The sequence below is a fragment of the Leptonotus elevatus genome, chromosome 8 (genome assembly GCF_054856555.1).
Source record: "Leptonotus elevatus isolate MCC_2025b chromosome 8, RoL_Lele_1.0, whole genome shotgun sequence".
Lineage (NCBI taxonomy): Eukaryota > Metazoa > Chordata > Actinopteri > Syngnathiformes > Syngnathidae > Leptonotus > Leptonotus elevatus.
Genome location: NC_141246.1, coordinates 22,012,090 through 22,038,380, shown reverse-complemented (window position 1 = coordinate 22,038,380; position 26,291 = coordinate 22,012,090). Strand labels below are relative to the sequence as shown.

At 41.3% G+C, this 26,291-nt stretch overlaps 1 protein-coding gene across 3 annotated transcripts in view; it reads right to left on the bottom strand.

Annotated features, from left to right (window-relative positions):
* Positions 1-4,235: 4,235 nt before the first annotated feature.
* The window catches only part of LOC147170208 (uncharacterized), a 62,510-nt gene continuing 40,454 nt past the window's right edge, over positions 4,236-26,291 (bottom strand). For all 3 annotated transcript variants that reach the window (XM_086083498.1, XM_086083499.1, XM_086083500.1), the window contains one exon: positions 4,236-5,211. The gene's annotated coding sequence lies outside the window, so the exon portion shown is untranslated. The remainder of the gene's footprint in view (positions 5,212-26,291) is intronic.

Here is a 26,291-nt window from a genome sequence, read left to right as displayed (position 1 = left end):
TCTTTTCATCGTTTCTGCATGTGCTAGTTTCAAAGTTATTTTGCCAATGATAAGGCACTGTGTATTGACAACTTTCAACGCGCTTTGTCTCTTGAACGAGGAGACTTTTCTTTCTAAATATATATATCGAGTTAAGAGCGTGCCTGCGTGGATGTCTCGCTAGGAATGTATCTTGTGTTGATGTGGATGACAGCTGCTGGTTGAAAGACACGGGGAACCTACTGAAGATTCAAATGAAGGTTTTGCCATGACGGCAGGGGCTGGGTGTATGCTAATCAATCGATGGGGTTAGAAAATGTACTTGGTGATGAACAGAGAAGAAGAAGAAAAAGCAAGTGACAGTGAAACTTGTCAGACGGCACTGACAGAGATATCAAAAAGTCAAAGTTTGCGTCGTCACACAAGAGCCCAAACCGCAAGTGTGTATGCTATAAAAGGTTTGACTTGAAACACCTCGCGTTTGTTTTAAAGGAAAAGAAATTGGAACAGTTCTCCATATGGTATGTAAGCCAGCAAAGTTTGTCCTTGTTTTTTGATGGGAGGCTTTGCTTTTCTGACACCTATTAGAAATTGTTCTTCAATGGTTTTAAACTTGACAACTAAAAATATAACACATGATGAAACATCTGTCACTGCGATCATGTTTATCCATCTGTCCATCCATTTTCTATGCCGCTTGTCCTCATTAGGGCTGCGGGTGAACTAGAGTCTATCCCAGGGGACCGGAAGACACTCTGGACTGGTCACCAGCTAATCCCAGACAACCACTTACATTCAAATTCACTTTTAGTTAACCCAACATGCAAGTTTTTGGAATTTAGGAGGAAACCAGATTACCAGAGAGAACGCACACACAAGCACGGGGTGCAAATTCCACACTAGGAGACCCGAGCTGAGATCCAAACTGCAAACCTCAGAACTGCGAAGCAAACATGCAAACCAAACCTTCTGCACCAATTCATCACACTTCAATATTTCATTGACAGTTGTACGAAAAAAAATAACCACAAAAGAAACTTCAAGGTTATGAAGAGTTATGTGGAAGTCATATTGTAGCCAGATGCTTACAGGTTTAGCATCTTGAGGCTCTCCTCCAGTTTTCCTGACTTAAAGAGTAAAACTTCAACTTCTAATCTGCTGCTGTTCTTTTCAGCTTTCAGCTCAGCAGCTGGAGCTTTCATAACACAATCAAAATCCTTTCCAGATGTGGATCGCTGTGAAATTCCAGTAAACAATCACTGATCGGCTCATCCATAAGTATGTCTTATATATTGAGCATTGCAGCGCTGCGCAATTGCCAAGACAAGACCTGCATAGTACGATCATACATGTTTTATCATTTATTTTGGTCAACTTCTATATGGCTACGTTCACACTGCAGGCAAATACGACCCAGATCGGATTTTTTTGCCCAAATGCGACCTGTATCTGACTCTTTTTTTTTTATGTCAGTCTGAATATGTATGTATGCGGAAGGAGAGGTCTCCGTGAGATGAGGAGCTTGAACAGGCTCGCCTCATTTTTACAAAATATTATTTCTACCTCTTCCTAGGATGGTAAAAATATGAGCCCCGACGACGGACTTATAAACGTCCGTGGTCCTGACACGCTGGACCATGCGTATTTACTTCCGCAGACAAAACGTGCGAGTAAAATTGTATCTTCTTCTGCACATGCAGGCCACTTTGGGGACGCGTAACGTTCACACAGCAGACAGAGGTCGCAATTAATAGGTAATGTGAACGCTTACTAAAAAAAAATCGGATTCCACCAAAAAATCGGAATTAAGCATCAAGACCTGCAGTGTGAACATATGTTATGCTATGTAATGTTACTATACTATACTACACCACATATTTTGTACATGACAACAAACTACAATCACAATAATTAAGTTTCATTACAATCTTTGTAGTGATGACAATAAAAACAGCAAAACAAAACATTTAGGCCCATTTCCTGCACAAAGTTTAAATAAAACCAGGACTAGCCAAATTCGGTTTCACTTGATCCACACTAATCAAATGGCTTTCTGAGGTGTAATTTAACAAGATTGACTAGTTACAGACTACAGCAGGAGTGTCAGAACTTTTTCCTCCGAGGGCCACATACAGAACTTTTTTTTCTTCAAAACTGCTGAACAGTGTTCTAGTACAAGGCAAATACTTTGTAGTTATTGAGGTGGGGCATGGGTGGCTAAGACCCTGTAAACCACCAGAAAATATCAGCCCCTGCCCTAAACAGAAGCTGAATCCCATCGCTACATTAAGAACTAAACAAAACAAAGAATTTGTCGTAACTGGCCATTTTTAAAGCAGTTACTTGGGAATTATTCATGTGATGTTTTCACAATTTGGACAGAAACAGATTAGAAAGTGGAGCATACAACTTTTGTTGCTTGTAAAAAAATTACTTTATTCCCCACAGTGTTATGAAGACAAATGTTCATATATTGCCTTGTTACAGAAGCATGGAACTGCCATTGTGGTGAGCTTGTTCAAACGTACACCTAAAAAAAGAAAAGAAAAAAGAATATCATGGAAAAGTTGATTAATTTCCATAATTCCATTCAAATGGTTAAATCTAGAGATAATAAATTCATGCCCGACAATTTAAAGTATTCAATTGTTTATTTTTAGGCTTCCAGCTCGTAAAACCCACGAAAACAGGAATTCAAAAAATATAAATACTGTAAAGAAATCACCATGTATTTTGTAGTGTTTTCTGGAAAACAAAGAAAGAAATTAGAATCACACCAAATAAATCAAAATATGATATCAAAACGATATGTCAACCTTCACTACTCGGTTGGGAATCCCTTTTCCCTTATCACTGCCTCGATGAGCCACTGCCTGGGAGTTATGGAAGCCCAGATTTCCTTGATGCTTGCTGTTAGCTCTTCTTTGTTTTTGGGTCTGGTGACCCTGATTTTCTTCTTAATAATACACGATAGATTCTCAATGGGCTCTCGGTAGGACGAGTTGGTTGGCCATTCAAGCACTGCGAAGGCATGGGATTCAAACCAGGTTTTGGTGCTACTGGCGGTAATGGCAGGGGCCAAGTCCTGCCGGAAGATCAAATCTGCATCTCCATACAGATCCTCAGCAGAACGACACAGTGCCCGCTCGGTTTACTCGGTTATGTGATAGCATGCTCCAATAAGAGCCGCATATATGCGGGGGATGCAGAAGTGGACATGAGGGAAGGAATGTGTGTTTGCTGCTTGAGCGTCACACAATGCAGATGGATTTAAAATGGGACCAATAAACATCTTTGTTTCTCCCATCTGCCAGAGTAGACGGCTTAGGACCTGGTGCTTAAAGGAAGTTATTTTGATATTTACGTGGGGTTGGCATGCTGTGTCAGTGTAAGTTTCAACAACTCATTATGTTTTGAATGAGATAAGTGCATATGTCTTACAAAACGCATAAAGACAACGTGCTATTAAAAAGCTCTCCATTTACCATTTTGATCAAATTGGAATGTTCATATGGACTTTGAGTTTTTGGGAAAAGTACAGCGATTTGAGTTTATTCGGCACTCGGTGTTGATGTAAACAAGAATCTCGAGTGCTGATGATGGTCCAGAGTCCACGCACTAATATATATATATATATATAATTGTTTAATACACCACGAAATTTCATGCACAAAATTAACACATCCAAAGGATTTTTTTCCTATAATTAATTTACAACAAACATGTTTAATTTTTTTTTTTAAAGCACACTCATTTTTTATTTATTTTTTAACGAAAAATGTTTTTCCAATTTTAGTTTGAGTTAACTCTTTAGCGTTCTTTAACTATAATAAACTTGCACCAAACACATTAAAATATAACAGTGTGCAGTATGTGCATGTTCTAAAATGGAAAATCACTTAAAGGGGAAGTCATTGTCAATCCCAATTTTTTTTGTTTTTGACAATCATATGTTCTATGCCGCCCCACTAGTATAAATATGTTATTCTGTTTAATATTGTGTTAATGGAACATGAGTTAAGCAGCAAAATGTTGCTCAGGTCTTAAGTAACAACCAATCACAGCACAGCTTCAGAAAACAGAAAATAGCCTGAGCCCTGAGCAACTGTGATGTCATCTTCAGTTGACAGCAAGTGGCAAAATGGGATCGATAAAAAACGGCTGGATTTTGCTTCATAACTCTTATTCCACAAATGTAATATTAATCAAAATGTCATGTTTAGACTAGTGAGGTCACATATAGCATATACAGTAATTGTCAATAAATGTGTAAGGTTGACTTCCACTTCATGGATTTTCACACATGAATATGGACTTACAACATAGAGTGACAACAAAACATTGTATTGCTTTTGAGGCACAGATTCTTAAACTTACTGGATGTGGGGGCAATAAATCATTACATGTTAACATAGAGCCTACAACTCCGGTTTTATAGTTACCCATGCATAACACATCTGTTCGCAGACGCACAGACACAAGTATGATTAACGCTGTGAAACAATTAATATCACAGTATCTATCACATCTAGACATCAAACACAGATTTCTTGTTTTTTGATCAGGGAGGATCAGAGAATTGTCAGAGGAGAAACGAGCCTTCCAATCAGCTCAATGTCCAATACGTTCAGATAACAACCCCCACCCATCACCCGAAAAAAAAAGGCCCATGCTTTGCAGTAGCACTCTTGCCCTCTTGCATCATTTATAGAAGGAACGTGCCACACCAACCCTGCCCTCCCTGCAAACAAGGACATTCACTGTGAGGGTGACAATGGACAGTCGAGCCGGCGGTGGCAGTCGACTCATTGTGATGCATGATGTCATCAAGATCAGACCCTGACACCACCAGCAGTGTCAGCGGGGGGGTCAACATGGAGGGTGGACAGCTAGGGGGAGGGGACAGTTACGGGTGCAAGGGGGCTGGTGGACTTGAATGAAAGTGTGTGTATACTCTATGTGTGTAGGAGGGAGAGTGTGTGTATTCACGGTGCTGATGAAAGAAAGCCTACAAACCAAAAATATTGTCATGCATCAAATAAGATGCAGTGTAGTGGAACACTTGCCTGACTTTATTTGGTGCAAGGAGCCTTGGTTCAGTCCCCGTTTAGTGATGGCAGGAATTTGCATCAGAATAGTCTGAACATGTCTCCTGATTGACTTGCAACCAGTCCAGGTGTAGTCCATCTTTCACCCAAAGTCAGCTGGGATAGCTTCCAATTCCAGACCACCCTGTACAGAATAGAAAATATGCATAGATGGATTAAAAAAAGAGAGAGAGAGACAAGAGAGTCTCTATCTTACCAGCAACATACTAAACAATTGTTGAGGTTCTATTAATGCTGTCATTGAGTAAATAAAAAAAAAATCACATCAGGTTTTTAGAGAGTAATAATCTCTAACAATAGAGTTTATTTAACTTGTATCCAATGACACATTCTTTAGAGCTCATACCCGATTGTAGCCCTCTAGTGGCATTTCAATGCTATCATGCTAAGAATTGGTACGCTTACAAAAAACAATGTTGGGGACAGTTCTGGAATTCACATGAATGTGTTTTTGAATGGCCCTAGATAGGATGACAGAGAAAAACGGCTTAAAAAATGATTGATAATAAAAATACTTCTCAATTGTGGGATTATATATATATTTAATAGGAAAGTACAGTACAGATGAACATATTTTTACTTTTTTCTTTCATATTGGAATGGTTTGAATTGGAATAGAAATTTGGAGAAAGTCAGGCGTCAAAAGTTGCATTGAATAATAATAAAACAGTGTGTAAATTGTGTGTACATTGAAGAACTGAAGTTGAGCCGAAATGCTGAAAATCAATGAAATGCACGTGTTGTACAAAAAAATCCTCTTTAATCCTCTTCAACTTATGTTTGATTGCATACACTAGAAAGACAAGATATTGTTCAGACTGATACAATGTCATTGGTTTTTCCAAATATTCTCTCATTTTGAATTTGACTGCAACACCTTACAAACAAACAGAGCTGGGCACTTGCTTTAATCGTTAATTCCCGTCGATGACGATGCTCACCTTTCACCGAGTGCTTCCGCATATTCGGCGAATGCTTTATGACGTGAAGCCTCGCAAAACTACACGGAATGAGAGGGACCATCTGTACTCACCCTGATCGACGGACGTAAACTTGCTTAAATCGGTGCTCAGTTCATGTATTTCTTTCTTTCTTTATTTATTTAATTGTGCACTCGCCAAAAGGTGGGCGTCATCGACAGGAAGTGACGATTAACTTAAGTGCCCAGCTCTGCAAACAAACAAACAAAAAAATAAGACCACGGCAACAAAAGACTGAGAAAGTTGAGGTATGTTTTGAAAACAACAACACCTTTTTGGGAATTTTCCACAGGTGAACAGGTTAATTGTTCACAAGTAAGGATGGGGCTTGGTTTACCACTTTGTGAGTGGTTTAAGAACAGCATTTCTCAATGTACCATTCCAAAGAATTTAGGGGTTTCATCATCTACAGTCCGTAGTATCATCAAAAGATAAAGAGATACTGGAGAAAACTCAGCAGCAGTGACGTTCTATCCCTCATATGGCACTGCATTGAAAACAGGCATTCATGTATCAAGGATACTGCCAGGTGGGCTCAGGAACACTTAAGAAAACCACTGTCAGTTAACACAGTTCATGCGGCCATATTGGATGTGGCATATCAATGGGGATCAGCCAGGCTTCTACAGTCTAGTTTTCATATTCAAGTCAGTGGTCACATGACAGAGTTCAAGAGGACAGCAGGGTGTCCAGGATGCATGGATAAGAGGAGCTATGGACCAACGGTGATGATTTTTCTGGTGTGAGTTCAATCCCCAGCTGGAGTCACGATGTGTTTACATTTGGCTTTTTAAGAACATTGAAATGCCTTTCTTAATTCCAATATCATGTCATAATTTAATTAAAACTCAACACAGTTTTATTGCACTGCACAACAATCACAGCTGTAAGAGAGTGCTCTACATAAATGACAAATGACAAAATAACATCATAAATATATCATTAAGATGGTATCCTCTAATTAGAACGTATAATAGTTCCCTTGACACAAGGCAAACAGGAGCTGCACTTTTATTCCCTCTCGTGCAAAAATAAGACTGCTGATACTAATAAAAAGATAATAGAAATAATGTTATCTATATTTTATCCATCCATCCATTTTCAGGAACACTTTTTCTCTCTTTGGTCGCATGTGTGCTGAAGTTAGCTGGGATAGGCTCCAGAACACGCGCGGCCCTAGTGAGGATATAAGTGGTACCGATAATGAATGGATGAATGAATAAATGTATCAGGTTTATTCAATTTGTGAAGGCGTAAAATTTCTACATGATCACACTGATCAAGTGATAATTCTAGTTGATTTGTCTTGACTAGTCCACTGATGCTGTACTTCGGAATAAATAGTTTCAATAGTGGATTTTTTTCTTTTCTTTTTAATCCCATATTTGTTTTTTTCTGACATTATTGTAATCAGGTTTGGGCAGTAACAGAATACATTTTTTTTCTTCTTTTTTTATTTTATTTTATTAAAATAACAGAATACATTTACCGGTGTTACATATTCAGAATACAAAAATAATGTAACTGTATTCTGTTACAGTACAGGAAAAAAGTGCAATCAGAGAGAGAAAGAGAGAGAGAGAGAGAGAGAGAGAGAGAGAGAGAGAGAGAGAGAGAGAGAGAGAGAGAGAGAGAGAGAGAGAGAGAGAGAGAGAGAGAGAGAGAGAGAGAGACGTTTGGAACCTATTTGGCTAGCTGAAGGATCGATTTATCTTCATCAATAAAAAAAGTTTGAGCTGAGAGTCCTTCGGCATGCCACGCTGAGCTTCTTGCTAGCCGCAGCTCAGAGGTACCCTGCCACAGTTTGGCTTCAGCCCCAGCTGAGGTGCAGGTTGCTTGTTAACTGCTAGGGAGCTAGCTAGCTAGCACGACTATTTGCACCTGGATTTGCCATCTTTGCCAGAGCTACACCATAATAATGTGAGTTACACCTTCCGAACAAATCTCCCTCGCATCAATTCACTATTCAAACACCAGCCACAATATACACAGCTAAACTTGTGACTGTGATAAAAAGTTGATGTCACGCATCGTCATCCTCATTATTAGTGCGTGCATGTGGGTGAAATGTTGCTTTCAGACGCATCATTTGCTCCTTTTCTCATCTATCTCTCTATCTATTTATAACTGTGAGGTGTGGCTGCTTTCAGTGACAGTTCGAAAACAGCATATGGTCTTCAATTAATCAATCAATCTTTTTTTATATTTGCAGGCTTCCATATCACCCGCAAATGGCAGGGGTGCACTGTGTAGAAATGTATATTGTAGTGATATATTATTTATTTTTATTTTATTTTAGCCGACCACTGGTGTGTGAATATTTGTGTGAATGTGTGAATGTGAGGCATTGTAAAACACTTTGGGTACCATATGGTGTACATATGGCGTTATATAAAAAACTGTTCATTTAGCATTTTCTTTATTATTGTCACTTTTTGTATTGCTATTATTTTTTCTTCCCCCCTTATGTGCGCTTGGTCCCAAATGGATCCTTTATTGAGATGGCCATGAGGGGTACTGTATATAGGATTTTTTCATTGATGTGCATTTTTTGCTTGTTTTTTTCATATAATTGAAAACCTGGTATGCAAAGTTTGGAGGAAAAATAGAAAAGCACATTAAAAAAAAACACTTGGCAGCCCCATATGGACAAAAGTGGTAGTGCTTTGCCGGTAAGAATACCACATTTCCCATTAGGACTAGTGCATAGTGACGTATTTGAGCTCACGCCAGCGAGTGGAAGCCAGGCCAATGTTGATCCTTGACTGTCCTTTTATCTGGGTAGCCTCCTTTTCTTTTCTTTTTGTCTCCTCAAACAAAACTTTTCGGTTGATTTGCTGCTTCTGCTATGATGGTAGCAGTCGCGTGGACGTTCGACTTGACTTCCGTCTTTGTAATGAATAGGGAAAGAGGGAAGTGACAGTCCACATTTGTAGTTTTTTTGTGTGCCAGTGTTCCTACCACCGTTCTCTAAGTTTCTTAGTGCCAGTAACAGCGATACAGACCGCCTCAGGCTTTGACAAAGGTAACATTCAACTTGTTGTAAATTTCATCAGAAGAGTTATGAAAATCTTTTTAAGAAATAATTTCATAAACAAAATTATCCGAATAATGACATGCAGAAATAGAGGAAATTGTTTCACACTAATTTCAAAATGTAGTCATACTTTGTATTAGCTATGAAATAAATATTATATGCCCCTTCTTCTCAAGAGTAAACAGACACTCTTTGTGGTTTAGCTCCATTCTGACTATGCCGAGGATGTGGCAAAAAAAATAAAAAATACAAATAAAAACGGCTATACAATATTATAATTCTGTGGAACAACCACTTAGAACATCAAAACAGTTTTAATTGTAACTAATCCGAGACTGAGATTATTTCTGATGGGAAATCTTCAATGGAGGCGCTCTGACTCAATTTTCATCTGGGATTATTCCACTTTTTCATTCACAGGCTTACACTCAGTGTGGATAATCAGTCTTTCATGTTTTGGCGTGCTATAAAAACAGCAAAGCATATACGATGTGAACACATGCCAGTATGCACAGACATACGGTACCCACTTTTTTAATCCACTGCTGTATGGTGATACTATAAACATGGTAGTATCTAGCGTAGATTTAGATTTGGAATGTGTTCTTTGTGCTTCTTTTAAGGTGAAGTGAAGACTAGAATGACCATGTAGGTCAAAAACAAAGCCTGCACCTCTAACCGGGGAGTCTGAGTCGTCTTTGAGCGGGAGGACTGAGGTTCTTCCAGGTGTTGCTTTTCACAGTGGTAATCCTGCCACGGCGTGACTGTGATTTTTACAGGGAAGCTCTCCAAACAGGGCCCAGATGGTGGGCGGTAGAGGCACAGCAAGCACATTCGCACACACATCCACACACGTATAGGCACAGGTGCACACTCCTTATTAAGTATGAGGCTGCCTCACACACACACTCAGAATAAAGGTGAGATCTACTTTGCCACTCCTTGGGTGGTCGATGAACAGGCACATGGGATTTTGACAAAAGTTGTTAAGTTTTTTAAGATCAAATCAAAAGCACTGAATGCCAAAATTGTATAAAAAAATATGCCGCACACAATACAGTATGTTGCACAAAACTTCAGCTACACCATACATGTCACTTGGTGTAAAATTTCATGTATATTGTTTTATTGTTGTTAAGCTTTACAGATAGTTAATTGTAATTAATACTTAAATGGGAAGCCAAACCAGAATTTTTTTTACACAATAATGTGTTGTGTATGCGCCCTCACTAGTCAAAACATGGCATTCTGATGAATATTGTGTTTGTTGAACAAGAACTAAGCAGCAAAAAACACCTGCTTCTTCCCATCTCTGGGAGTGGCCATTTTCCCACTTGCAGTTGAATAAAAATGACATCACAGTTGCTCAGGGTTTAGGTAATGACCAATCACGGCTCAGCTTGCGAACGTTTGATGACCAACCTCAGAAAAGCGGCAATTGCAAATCGTGCATTTGTGACTCTTGTACGCAAAAGTCTCATGTATGAATACAGCCAATCAGGAGGCCTGGTGTTTACAGATCAGATATATATAAGCTCATTGAACTACTGTATGTCTTTACGCATACAAATCATTGTACTCATTTTCAGATACATGTCACACATTTGTGACTCAACTTGCGCATTTTTTGTGACCTCGGTCACACGTTTCTAGATTTGCTATTAGTGACTTTGGTTATGGATACAAATCCTTTTGATGTATTTGTGGATTGAAATACGCATTTGTAAATGGTTTGCTACAATAATGGCCCCTTAGTTTTTAGACATGTTATTGTGTCCTAATTTTAGAGACACCACTGCTTTGTTGGTATGGCGTGGAGACGGCATGAGTTAATTTCCAAGCAGTTTCTCTCCGTAGATACCTATGTAGAAGGACAGAAGTGGAAAACAACTTGCTTCATCTCTCACAGCTTTTCTGCAGCGCTCTCTGTTTCATGTGGATACTGGAACAAGAATGTACATTCAGAGAGCGAGGCCTTTGATGTTGCCACATTCACAGAGTCGTCTTAAAGCAGAGGAGAAAAGAGATGCAGGAAAGATTCTGTGGTCTGCTTTTGCTCTTTCTATTTCTCTCTCACATTCACTCTCGCTCACTGGCAACACATCTGACGTCTTTCGGCAAAAGACAAATTTGGTTTCGCTTGTTAAGTCGCCAGTCAAAGCTGCATTTTTTCATGCTCTCTCTTCTCTCTCTCTCTCTCTCTGTATCTTTGCTTCATTTCCATGGATGAAGCATTGTGATGGTCGCTTACATGTTTTGCAAACAATAACAGTTCTACCCCCCACTCCCACAACCACCACAAGTTTCCTCTGCCAGAACCTTCTGCACATGCCAACACATCCTTTAGGAAGCCTTGAACCGACAACAAACACAAAGCATCCTCACTGTTTAGAGAAAAGGGGGCCCAGCCGCAAGCCCCTGTATAATTAAACTTGATCTAATACTGTTAAATGTTTCTCTTATACTGAGTAGCGGCAATTCTGAGCCTCTTTATCGCAGCAGTGAATCGTTTTTTTCTGGGTTTAGCCTGCAAAGGCAGGAAAAAGGACAAAGAAAGTAGTTCTTAAAATTCTAAAGTAAAATTGAAAATGTGTGACAACAAAGTGAGGACAAAACCTGCAATGATATTGTAATAAGATATTTCATCATGCCAAACCACACTGGTTGCAGTTATGCGGATGTACTTGAACTTGATCTAGACCAGGGGTCATCAACCTTTTTGAAACAGACAGCTACTTCTTGGGTACTGATCACTGAAGGGCTACTAGAGTCATACACACTTCTGAAATTAAAAAATATACCGTAGAGTACCTTTAGTTATAAGCTTTTAAGAATTAATTATATTCATCTATGTAAAGACACTGATCATGTTAATGAATTCTTATTATAAATATCAACAGTGAATTAAGGTTTGAAACAAATATCAATATGCAACACTTCTATAATCTTCATTAAACAAGTGTGACTCAGATATTACAGTGTCTTAGCCATGGTATTTATTGGTGGAGAATATTGACAAATATTCTGCTTCAAACATGCCAAAAAATGACAAGTGTGGGACCTTTTTTTTTACATTCATTGTAAGGGTCCAATGATGGGTTTTGTATTTAATCATTGTTTTTTTTGTGTTATTTGTTCCTGTGCCTGTACATCTAAATGTATTGAAACCGGTCTTTAGCGCAAAAAAAGGTTGGAGAGCTTGGTCGGTTCACAACGCTTTTTTTTGGTATTATTATTGATAGACCTCCAAACATGCATTTAATTACAATAAAATAATGCTGATTAAATTGTTTTTTTCTTAGGTTTATTTTACACAAAATAAAAAAATAAACAAAACAAAACACGCTTTCCTTCATAATGTTAGTCAGATTGGTCCTCACATCCTGACTGGACGATTATGCTGCGTCTGCTACCGAGCTGGTTTTCAAATGTATATGCGCACATTTGTCAATGTTAATTCTCAGGAACAGTATTGCAGAATTTGCAGTCTCAGCTGTAAATGGAATCATGACTTTTTGGTGTTTTCTCAGACATTCACACCTTGCACACGGTGGGTGTGTCAGAAGGCTGAATGGGAGAATCCGTGTAGATGAAAAATGTGCAAAGCCAGGTGCTTAAAATAGGAATTATGCACACATTTGAGAATATGGCTCCAGGCTCTGAATAAAATCTAAGAAGTGATCGGTGGTAATTCGTTTTAGTAAACTCCGTTATTAAACCTTGGATAATGAATGGAATGTTTGGGGCAGATAATTGGGTTAAATTAGTAACTAACCTTTGATTTATGCTGATTATAATGTGTCAATGTGTAATGCAGTGGAGTACTCACCTGACTCACAATTAATGTGGGTTCAATCAATTGCATAAATGCATAACAATGCAATGCTTTGATGGCATCAAAAGCTTTTTTTCCGCCTCTTCCCACCAGAGGAGCAGTGGTACACCAAACATCATGGTTGGTAGTAACCTTGGTTCAAAGATGACTGTTGTAATTCGGTGCATCATGGCAGCAAAAGGCAAATAAAACTGCTTATCTTTTGTGTGAACAAGAAAACATTTTTTTTTTTTTTTTTTTTTTTTTTTAAATATATATATATATATATATACACATATATACATACATATATACATATATACATACATACATACATACTTTTTTTTTTTTTTTTTTTGTGTGTGTGGGTGAGTATGTGTGTGTGCGTGCGTGCGTGCGTGTGTTTGTTAGCTCACCAGAAAACCTATTAGAAAAAAAAAAAATCTTATACCGTTCACCTAAATCGAACACCAGGAGACCCGAGGGGACCGAAGAAAACCAAGGAAGGTGAAATCCAGCACCGACCAGACACCCCCCACCAGAACTCCTCCCCAGCCCAAGAAACATCCAGACCCCAACAAATCCAAAAAACATAAAGTCAGGGAGGCCTCAAGAGACCAACGGAGAGACCGAGAAAAGGAAGGAAGGACAGACGAAGCCGCGTGAGATCCGAGACACCAGCCTCCACCGATTCAATAACCTGAGGAGGAAACAGATTGTGTCTGAGTTTCGGTAGATGCTGGTGTGGTGGATCTGGCATGCATGAAAATCTCCACCAAAGAGGAGAGCCGTCGACCCCCGCCGGAACAGAGCAAGCGCAACACCTCAGGGCCCCCCAGGCCGCAGCAGCGCCAAAGGACGACCCCCGGGCCCCACCAGGGCCACCGGCCGGAGAGCAAACCCAGGAGCAGGAGCGCCCCCCGCCCCAACACGGCCCGCGCCCCCGGCCCAACGCAGCAGGACGGGGCACTGCAGGCCCACCAGGCACCCCACCGGCCCCCAACCCCCGCCCCCCCACCACCCCCCGCCCCCCATCCACCCCCCGCCACCCACCCCAACCCAGCCCCAGCCGCCCCCATGCCCCCAATCCCCCAGACACCCCCCACCCCCAGCACCCCCCCACCCCGCAACCCCCACCACCGCCCCCCCCCCAACAAAGCCGCCCCCCCCCCCGACCCCACCCCGACCAACCGGCAGCCCCCCAACCCCCGACCCCCAGCCCCCGGGGACCACCCGCACCCAGGCACCGGCGCCGAAGAGGGGCCGGACAGCGGAGCGGAGAGGGCAGCCGCGCCCACCCCACCCCCCGCCGTGTGGAAGGACGGAACACCGGGGGCAGAAGGGGGAGATGGGGGCACCGGAGGGCGGCCGACACCCCCGAACCCCAGGCCCAGCGGGGGAAGGCCCCGGTCGTCACCCCAGCGTTCTTTGTGAAAATTAACCCCTGTTACTGAGTCCGCCAGCTCGCGGACTGGCGAACTCTACCCCTAAACCGTGAATGTGACCCCACCCAGTGTATATACAAGTGTGTGTGTGTGGTGCATTAAAATTAGGAGCAGGTGAACCGGAGCCGATGGAAATGATATTCCCACGCTCCGATCCACCCGCCACCCAAGCATGTTGCTGAATGTATGTGGTGCATTAAAAAAAATAGATAGGGCGGGGGGGGGGGGGGGGGGCGGGTGGCGACACGGACAGGGGACCGCAGCACTGCTCTATACTGCGGCCCCCAACCGATGGCACCCCCACAAGCCCCCAAGCCCCCCCCCCCACCCACAAGTTGTGTGGTGTATTAAAATTGGAGGGGAGTTGTAGGGTGAAGACGGTGTTTCCACCCTACCCCACCCCCCAAAGTGTGTTATGTGCCCTATATGTCTATAAAAGTGTATTGTGCAAACCTAGTGTAGTGAGTTAAGAGGTGTGACCAGCGGGGCCCCCCCCAACCGGGCGGGGGCAGGAGGCGCACCGGCCCACCAAGCCCCCACCCACCCCACCAGGACCCCGGCGGGCATATGGGACCCGTCCGGCGGGGCGATAGGGCTCGCCCCCCGGATACTGGGTCCCGCCCGAGGTGTCAGGACGCCCACCGGAGCGGGGCGGGCACGACACCAAACCCCAGCCACCCCCGCCGGCCCCCATAGCACCGAGACCCGGGCCATGGATGGAGCCCCCGGCCCAGGGGAGGGGAAGGAAGGCGTACCGGGGAAGGGGAAGGGAGGAGGGAAGGGGACGACAAGAAGGGCAGGGGGCAGCGGCAGGGACGCAAGGAGAGGGGGAGAGGAGGAGGAAGGGCGACGAGGGAGAGGGGACAGGGAGGCGGAGGACGGGCGGGGAGAGGCGAGGAGGGAGAGGCAGCAAGGGGGAGGAAGGGGGAGGGGAGAGGGAACCACCGGGCACCCCGGCGGCCCACAGGCCCCGAACCGCGTCGCCGGGCCCAGAGCGACGGACCGCGCCGGAACGGCGCCGCCCCCGACACCAGGGAAAGCCCCGCAACGCAGCACCCCCCAAGAGACCCAGGGAACGGCCAAGACGCAGCCGCCACCCAGCAGCCAACAGAGGGGGAGACCCGCCCACTCCCCGCCAGGGGGGACAGCACCCACAGAATTAACCCACTGGCATGCCGTGAATCCGAATATCAACCCCTGGTGCCCATCGGAGGTGAATCCGCTCGATCCCGCTGGCAGCAGCCGGGTTCCTGACTATGGAAACACAACCATTAGTTACAAATTGCCTAATACAGAAACATCAATGCCAGTTATAACGCTGCTGTGGCTCTCGCTAACAGGCAGAATTAAAATCCAAGTTTAGGTTAAAAAATTCTATATACGTAGACCATGTTTCTTTAAATTTTGACATTTGGTTTTTATTTGAGGCAGATATTTTTTCCATTAAAATATGATTTATGAGGAGGTTAGACCATTGGTCGATATTCAAAGTTTGTTTATTTTTCCAGTTAACAAGAATTGTTTTTTTTGCGATAGTAAGGGCTACAAGTATAGATTGAAATTGTTTATGTGGTAAGTCAATTGTTGTTAAGTCACCTAGCAAACACAAGTTTGGAGAGAACGGTATCCTACAGTCCAAGACAGCGGAAAGTTTTTCTAAGACTTTAGTCCAGAAACACATAACCGGAGTACATAACCATAAAGCATGAAAATAAGTGTCTGTAGTGTTTTGTAAACACTGGAGACAAATGTCGGAGTCTGAGAGTCCCATTTTCTTCATCATATATTGAGTAATGTATGTTCTGTGAATAATTTTATATTGGATAAGTTGTAAATTTGTGTGTTTTGTCATTTTAAAAACATTTTCACAAACTTGAATCCAAAAGACAGATTCCGGAGCTATAGACAAGTCTGTTTCCCATTTTGAGATGGGTAAAGACGTTTTATCAGTATATGAAAGTAACTTATATATTTTTGAGAGTTTTTTTGTTGTTGTTGGAGAAAGCTTGGTAATATCTTTAGCTAAAACAGGCGGTTGGAGCGTACCCTGGAGTGTTGGAATTTGTTTCTTTATCATACTTTTAACTTGCAAATAATGTAAAAAGTTTCCGTTTTTTATTTTATATTTTTGGAGCAAGGATGTATATGATATAAACATATTATCTGAGAAGAGATGGTGGAGATGTGTAATTCCTTTCTGCTCCCACACATTCAAATAAAACGATTGGTTGTTAATTTGAAAGTCGGGGTTATGCCATAGGGGAGAAAGCCCGCTGGGCTCCACTTTGGCTTTTGTCATTTCTAGTGCCTTCCACCAGGCAGTCAGGGTGGCGGAAATCATTGGATTTTTAAAGCAGTTATGGCGCTTAATCGATGTTGTAATAAAGAGTAAATCTAGGAGTCTGAGGTTATTACAATCCTTCTGTTCTAGTTCCAGCCAACAGTTAGTATCTCTATTGGGTTGTGCCCATAAAATAATATATTGTAGCTGGTTGGCTATATAATAGTGCATAAAATTTGGTGCCTCTAGACCTCCTTTGGATTTATTTTTCTGAAGAGTAGATAGACTAATCTTTGCTTTTTTTTTTTTCCAGTAAAATTTTGTAACGGCTGAGTCCAACAACTGGAACCAGTTAGCCGTAGGTTTAAATGGAATCATTGAGAAAAAATAGTTTATTTTGGGTAAAACTTTCATTTTAATAGTGGCTATTCGTCCTATTAGAGAAATAGGGAGATTATTCCAGCGCTCCAAGTCACTATAAATGCTATCCAGAAGTGGAGTGAAATTTAAATGAACTAAATCAGTTAATTTAGGTGAGATTTTTATGCCTAAGTATTTTAAATTACCTATAGGAAATGAGTAGTATGGGTCCTGGCTTGCAGGGTTCCATGAATTTTCTGTAATAGGTAGAAGTGTTGATTTTGTCCAGTTAATAGAATAGTCTGATAACTGTGAGAATTTAGTTATTAAGTTAAATACTTCCCCTAATGAAATAGCAGGCTTTTCTAAATAAAGTAAAATATCATCGGCATATAGATTAATTTTATGTTCTGTTACCCCAGAGTGAATTCCTTGAATCATTCTTTCCTGGCGTATGGCTAATGCAAGCGGTTCAATAAATATTGCAAATAATAAAGGCGACAGTGGGCATCCCTGTCTTGTGCCTCTCTGTAGAGTAAAACTCTTAGATATAATCCCATTAGTAGTAACAGTAGCTTTAGGAGAATCATATAATACTGACACCCAGTGAATAAATGACTTCCCAAAGCCAAATTTATTTAAAACAGCAAAGAGGAAGGACCAGTTAACTTTATCAAAAGCTTTTTCTGCATCCAATGATATAATAACTGCCTTTTTATCATGCCGCTGTGACATACTAATAAGGTTAAAGAGCCTTCTAATATTATTAGTAGAGTGACGCTCTTTAATAAAGCCTGTTTGGTCGCTATGAATGATTGTCGGGATTACTGTTTCTAATCTAGATGTAAAAGCCTTAGTGATAATTTTAATATCAGTGTTAATTAGTGAAATCGGACGGTAACTTGATGGAAGGGTGGGGTCTTTTTCTGGCTTTAATAAAAGTTTAATTGCTGCTGTATTCATGTGTGGGCGTATGTGACCATTAGTTTTAATTTCTGTTACTACTCTTAAGAATAGTGGAGCAAGCATTGACCAGAAGTGCTTTAGAAATATAGCCGGATAACCATCAGGGCCGGGTGCTTTGCCATTTGGCATACTATCTAGAGCACTGTACAACTCGTTTATAGTAAGTGGTGCATCTAACATATCTTTATATTCAGTAGTTACCTGAGGTATACTTAAGCTACTGAGGAATGCCTCAATATGCTCTGGGTTAGGTTTATTAGTTTCTGAGTATAAATTGTGATAATAATTATAAAAAATTTGATTAATTTCTTCTGGTGATTGTGTACATTCACCAGTTGTACCTTTAATAGCCGTTATAAGCGATTTTTCCCGATTACGTTGAAGTTGGTTTGCAAGAAATTTACCTGATTTGTTATTATATTCAAAGTTGTTGTATCTCAATTGTTGTATTATAAACTCTGTCTTTTTAGTTAACATATCGTCTAACTGTATTTTTGTATTTTGTAAGTCAGTCCATATTTGGTTATTTGGGTTTATTGCGTACTCATCCGTCAGTTGTTTAATTTTATCTTCCAAGTCTTTTTCTAATTTTTGATCCTGTTTCTTTTTATAAGATGAATATGATATAATTTTACCTCTAATTACTGCTTTCCCGGTTTCCCAGAGAAGAGCTGGAGATAGGTCTGGAGAGTCATTTATTTCCAAAAAGTCCGCCCATTCTTTTCTTATAATTTTGTCAAATTCTGCGTCGTTTAGTAGTGAGATGTTAAAACGCCATGTAGGTGGTGGTTTAAAGGTATAATCAACTTGTAGGGAAAGGGAGACTGGTGCATGGTCGCTAATAATAATAGGATGTATTTTTGTAACGGTTTTATCAGCAATAGAATTATTTGTAAGAAAAAAATCAATTCTTGAAAAGGACCGGTGCACAGCGGAAAAGAAGGTAAATTCCTTCTTATTTGGGTTTTTAAGTCTCCAGCTGTCGACGAGGCCAAAGTCATCCATATATTCCCCTATTACTTTTGTGGATTGTGATCGCCTTATACATGTTGTTTTATTAGAACGATCTATTAATGGATTTAAGGTTGTGTTAAAGTCTCCTCCAATAATAATAGTAGAGTTCGCTGCTAATTCAAACAGTTTAGAGAAAAATTCATGGAAAAAGGCCGGATCATCATTATTAGGGGCATATAAATTACCGAATGTATATATTTTATTAAATATAGTCACCTGAATAATAATGTATCGGCCCTCTGGGTCTGTTATTGTATTATTTAGAGTAAAGAGTAAATTATTATGTATGAGTATACAGACTCCCCTTTGTCTACTGTTATAAGGGGCAGAGTACGCTTGGCTAAAATTTTTATCAATAAGTAATTTTTCTTCAGATTTTTGTAGGTGGGTTTCTTGTAGGAGGCAAATATCTGCTTTTAATTTTAAGAGATGGTCTAAAGTTTTTATTCTTTTTGCCTGTGAGCGAGCGCCACAAACATTCCAGGAAACCAAAACTAATTTATGCATACAAATAATATAAACACAGTCCTATGTATATATCTGTATAGGCCATTTGCCACCACTGGCATGTTATAGGATAGAATCAAAGTGGTTAGGTGATTTATATAGTTTGTATAAAATATGAGGTAACGTATAAGGCAACATGTAAGGTAATGTGTAAGGTAACGTGTAAGGTAACGTGTAAGGTAACGTGTAAGGTAACGTGTAAGGTAACGTGTAAGGTAACGTGTAAGGTAACGTGTAAGTAAATAAAACCGTGCAAAAACGAGTAGGGCGGTGAAAGTGAGGGAAATTAACAGGGGATTAAACATAACAATACACCAGTAACCCCAGCGAGATTTTTTTTTATTTTATTTTTTATAAATATACTTTAGATATAGTTGTGTATTAATATTATATTTATAATATAGCCTGCTGACTGATAAATTACAATATAAAAACAAGAAAACATTTAATGACACTAAAAATTAAACAACTTGCAATCTGCTATAGGCGGAAATGCTGCAATAATTTAAAGAGTGTTCTTCTTCTTCTTCTTTTCCGTTCGGCTTTTCCCTTCAGGGGTCGCCACAGCAAATCAGTTGTCCACAACAGTCACCTCTTCTACTCTTTGTTCTCTCTCATTTTCCTCATTCATCAACTCTTCAAAGTACTTTTTCCATTTCCCATCACACTACTGGCATCTTTCAACACACTTCGATCCCTATCCTTTATTACCCTAACCTGCTGCACGTCCTTCCCATCTCTGTCTCTTTGCCTTGCCAACCTGTGCAGGTCAGTCTCTCCCTCTTTACTGTCCAACCTAGCATACAAGTCATCGTAAGCCCCTTGTTTGGCCTTTGCCACTTCTACTTTCCCCTTACGCTGCATTTCCCTATACTCCTGTCTACTTTCTTCAGTCTTTTCAGTGTCTCACTTCTTCTTAGCTAACCTCTTTCTCTGGATCTACCTTCTGCACCTCATTCCAACACCAAGCCTCCTTATCTCCTTTCCTTCCAGATGACACCAAGGACTGTCCTACCTGTCTCCCTGACCACATTTGCTGTAGTTGTCCAGTCATTTGGAAGCACCTCCAGAACCTGTCTCAACTTCTTCCTGAAAGTCATACAACACTCTTACTTTTCAGCTTCCACCATTTCGTCCTCTGCTTTGCCTTTGCCGTCTTTGTCTTCCTCACCACCAGAGTCATCCTACACACTACCATCCTATGCTGTCTGGCTACACTCCAACCAAAAGTTATCCTTCTCCTCCAGCTCACATCCTACCTGTGGCGCATACCTACTAACAACATTTATCATCACACATTCGATTTCTAGCTTCAGGCTCATCACTGACACTCCTTTTACCTCCAGGACATTCTTAACAAACTCCTCCTTCACGATAACTCCTACTTTTCTACACCATGATAGAACAACTTGAACCCCGCTTCTAAACTTCTAGCTTTGCTCCCTTTCCACCTGGTCTCCTGAACACACAGTATGTCCACCATTCTTCTCTGCATCATGTCAACCAGCTCTCTACCTTTTCCTGTCATAGTTCCAACATTCAAAGTACCTACTCTCAGTCCAAGACTCTTGGTGTTCCTCTTCTCTTTCTTCCTACGAACACACCTTCCTCTTCTTCTCCTTCGACCAACTGTAGTCCAGTTTCCACCAGCATCCTGTAGGTCAATAGCACCAATGGCGGTCGTTGTTAATCTGGGCCTCGACCGATCCGGTATGGATAGTCATATATTTGATTTGCATGTTTGATTTGGCCAAAGTTTTACGTCAGATGCCCTTACTGACACAACCCTCTGTATTTATCCGGGCTTGGGACCGGCACAAGAAAACACTGACTTGTGCCACCTTGCGGCTACATTAAATTTAAAGAATCTTCATTTAACAAAATACAAATACAATGAAAAAAGTATAGGTAATAATATCCATTCATGTTCTATTTAGTTTTGTGGTTAACTAACTGGAGCCTGTCCCAGTGGATTTTGAGCCATTGATATGGCATGACTCCTTCCTGTGATTGCCTGTAAATCAGGCCTTAGACGGAATGTTACACGAGCAATATCTTGTGTTTTTATGAAATGGTTACATTGTAAAACTGTCTTGTGGCATTACTAAAATAAAATGCTAAATGTGACATACGTAATTTTTTAGGTTGAACCAACAGAGCCTTTTGTACATCGTTACACATAAGAGAACCGCTATCTGGATGCCAATAGACTGCTTTTGTCAGTCAACACAGGAGTAGATCGCACGTCACTCTCTCTCCACTGCAGTCATCCGCTGGCTATCGCTTCACCTCCACCTCTGCTTTCCTGATTATTGTTCAGGGGGAGGAGAACATTAAAGAGACAATCAAACACAGGCATCAGAGTTGTTGCTGGTGCCTGCAGAATGCAAAATGTTATCAGAAATGCGGCTGAACCTGAGCACTGTCCTTCCCACAGGCAAAGTTATTCTTTCAAGTCACTTTGGCTTTGAGTCACATACAACAAAAAGAATGCCAGCCTCAACGTCTTCACAGGATGGTTACGTGTTTCAATATTCTGACCAGACAGATTAGGACGTTCTCTTGAAAATATAGAAATATATATTAAAGTACATGAAAAACACAAGAACAAAAATCCTTTCAACATAAAATGAAATAATACAATTATAAACAACATTTTAAAAACAACATTACAGAAAAAAGTCTTCCAAACTGAAGAGGACAGCAGTCTTATAGCCTTTCTGAACACAGTGGCGCTATTGTCACAATAAAAAAGAGAGCAGTGACACGATCCAGAAGCCGTCCCTGTCGGTACAGATGAAAGGGCCCCACTAAGTCTAATTACTTTATCCGCCCAAGCAGCCTCTCTACTGTGGTTTGACTCTCAGATGTTAGGTGCTGAGATGTCACACCACTAATTGAGAGTTGCAATCAGCGCCCTTGTTTGGTCTGGTCTAGTGGTCCAGTTTCAGCAATGTTTTCCCCAAAACATCAAATGATGGTGAAGAAGAGGAGCGGAAACGGATTTGCGTGGTCTTCTTTGATGTGGGAAATTTACGCGACATTGGAAAAAAATGGTGTCATTCTTCCTGTCTGTTTACATTTTGCATAAAATATAAATATTTAAAAAAACAAAGTTTTTAAAAACACGAGTGGTTCACCTTAAATGCTGAAAACATCATCTGTGAACGTGACATATTCAATATTCACCACATTTGAAAGAACTACAGTTCTATTTGCTTATTTACATTTTTCCTTTGACAAGCACAGGTCAGCCAGGATTCCAAGCAATAAGCTCATTGCTTATTTGGTGAGTAGATTAATCTTCAGCTTGTTTTAAGTTTTGAGAACACATGCAAGAACTGACAAAAGTAAATAAATGGTAGTGATGCCATACTGTATATGCTATGCTTGTACCTCTCTGGATGCTACTCCTATCAGCAATCCTGCTAACCTCAGACTCCTCTTTCTTAAAAAAAGTGCCTCCTTTTGGTGGACACTCCACCTTATTCCTAGGCCACATAAGCCTTTGCGTGAATTATGGGCGTGACTTAACTGTATTAACCAGAAAAATTCGCTATTTAATATACTTTCGGGGTGACATTATGATAATGGTGGTAGAAAATAGGTAACTTCAATAAAAAACTTCCATAATGCAAGTCAAATTGTCAAAGGGAAGTAGTCAAGCTGGCATCCACGCCTTCAAAGTAAAATCCGCCAAGGCTGTTGCATTGGTGTCAATGTATCATTTGGTCAGCTTTATTTTGAAGTTTGCTATAGTGTAGGCGGCGTGTGTTTGCACCTTTGCAGCTTCCCTGACATGTCTGAATGACGGCGCTGTGTCAACCCAGCTCGCACACACACACACACGCGCACACACCGAGAGGAACTTACTCGTTAACATACATTTTAATAATTTTGTTTGGGTGGAAGAAGAAACACTTTTCAAGTCAAAGGGCTCAAGTCCGAGTGAAGTCACAAGTCATTGCTGGTCAAGTCCAAGTTGAGTTGCAAGTCTTTTAACATTTTTTCAAGTCGAGTCTAAAGTCGTCAAATTCATGACTCGAGTCTACACCTCTGGTCTGTGTAACACTGACTAAAAGCATAGAATCTACCAAAGAATAACACATGTTCTTCAAAGGCCACAAAATACCAACATTTGATGTTTCAAAAACTGGTTGTTCAGTAAGACCAGCCAGGACCCACCCAATGACAATCCAATCAGCAAATAGTGCTAGAGTAAGATGCAGAGCACTGGGATTAAATATATTTGTATGTTGCTGTATCAGTATTCCTTATCTGTCATTCCAAGCGCCTAAAAGATGCAAAGCACTTGACTCTCATTTCACATCACTGTTTGTAAGCGACTTCATCCTTTGCTCATCTTCCTCTGTGAACATTCCATGAGATAAGACAGCTAATCAACACCAATTAACCCTTGCCCACCGCACTGGCTGCGGAGGGAAGACATAATGACACAAGTTGTTTTTTCACACAAACCTTTTGTCATGAGGGATTCTTTCTTCAGGGCTGACTGACAATCAAATGTGATGATCCAGCCTGGGAAAGTGCAGCTGTGTTCGCAATAGATGGCTATTTTGATTTCCATAATTGTGTACTATAACAAGCTATACTTCCATCCATCCATCCATTCATTTTCTACCACTTATCCGCAGGTGGGTTGCGGGGGCAGCAGCTTTAGCGGGGAAGCCCTGACTTCCCTCTCCCCAGTCACTTCGTAGAGCTCTTCCGACAGGATCCCAAGCTGTCCGGAAGTCGTTTTCCATGACCTCGCCGAACTCCTCTCATACCAGAGTTTTTGCCTCAGCGACTGCCGAAGCTACGTTTTACTTGGCCAGCTGGTACCCGTCAGCTGCCTCTGGAGTCCCACAGGCCAAAAAGGCCTGACAGGACTCCTCCTTCAGTTTGATGGCATACCTGGTGCACACCAGCAGGTTCAGGGATTGCTGCCACGACAGGCACCTAGCAGTGCCGACCACCTTATGGCCACAGCTCCGTTCAGCCGCCTCAGCAATTGAGGTGCAGAACATGGTCCACTCTGACTAAATGTCCCCCGCCTCCCCCGGGACAAGGGAGAAGTTCTGCCGGAGGTGGGTGGGTGTTGAAACTCTTTCTGACAGGGGACTCTGCCAGACGCTCCCAGTGGTTGCCCAGGGTGAGTGCATGAGTATCATACCCCCCAAAATCTGGGGTGGGGGCTTACAGAGGAACATTTTTTAAAGATACAGTCTATGGCAAAAAAAAAATCATCTTGTCTACAAATCTATATCGTCCTGTGTTTTTTCTTTTTTTAAGACAAAAAAAGGTTGTGCTTTACCTTGACTAGTTTCAGCGACTTCTGAGGAAAGCGGCAGTCGTTGGGTGGGGGAGATGGTTGCCAGTGATGGGGAGATGTATGGGTGTATGCTCGGGGCCACCCACCCCTCTGCACGCCACTGGTTGGTGTGCTGACTTGCATGATAATTACAGAATTTTACTGTGAAATAATTTTGTACCATGATTGGAAATGATCCTCCACATATTTTACAGGTTACTTTTAATACCTGCAGACACCCTAAATGGGCCTACCATCTCACCCCAATATTTCCATTCCAAAATGTAACTCCACCACACCACCACACTGTTATAAGGTTGTAGCCTTGTTGGAACATCACTTAATTTGATGCCTTTGCCTGATTAAAACATTCCTTAATGCTATTTTATGTGAAGGAACGTGTTTGCTCACACACAAATTCAACAGTTGTGTAATTTGTCATTGGGCTATTCCACACTTTTAACCAGCAACAAGTTTACTTTTTCGCCATTCTGCATGTACTGTAAACAGTGATTTTGCGGAATAATGTAGAACAATGCAACATATTTTCCTTTAAAGGATCTTTGTGCAGTTTGTCACTTTTTTACTCACGACTGCCACCTCTGGCCCAAAGTCTAACTGCAGTATCTGTGTCAGGTTCGTTCATGGTGCGCGTGAGAGTATGTGCACGATCTTAAGTGCACGCCACATGTCCGCTACTACGCAGGGACGCACATGATGTCACCCTCTACCACTCCGCCTCTCCCCTCCCCAAAGAAACTGTAGAGTTTGCGAGTAAAGGAAAGATAAAACCTGATAGATGCAGTCACAGTAAAATAGTCAGGGCTCTTCGTACTCATCTGGGCATTGGTGTAGCATGCATGATATAGAAAAAGCTTTAATATTACCTTTTTGGCACAATGCACCTTTAAATAAGTTCACTAATTATTAAGTGCAACTGTTGCCACAGTTACCTTGAAAGACTAACTCCAATATTTACTGTGTAGCGAGCCATATAAAAAAAACAAAAAACCTTTTTACCTTTAACACTGGAGCGCATAGTTGTAATAACCTCGGGGGATCGAGTGGTAATTATTCGTCGTCCATTCCGTTACAAAGCCATCGAAATTTTCAACATCCTCATTGTCTACAAACATATTTCTCAACAGTATGTCACTGTCGACTGGTTACACTGTTTCGAATTCCTCCCGCACCATCGTTAAAGACATGCTACGAGGCCTACATCATACTCTCGTGTATATTCTGACGCATTTAATCGACTAAGAGCCCAAGAATTGGTCAAAATAAAAAATAAAAAGACGTATCCGCTCTCCCGGGTTTAAAGGCAGAGGGGACAATGGCTGATGAAGCAATAATGGCTGATGAAGCAACACTGGCGATCGGTTGCAAGCAGCTCACGCTTGAGCATTTTTTTCAAAGACGGAAAGCATCGATCAATACTAAAAAGCGCATTGATGTCGACGATGATGATGATGGTTACTCCGAG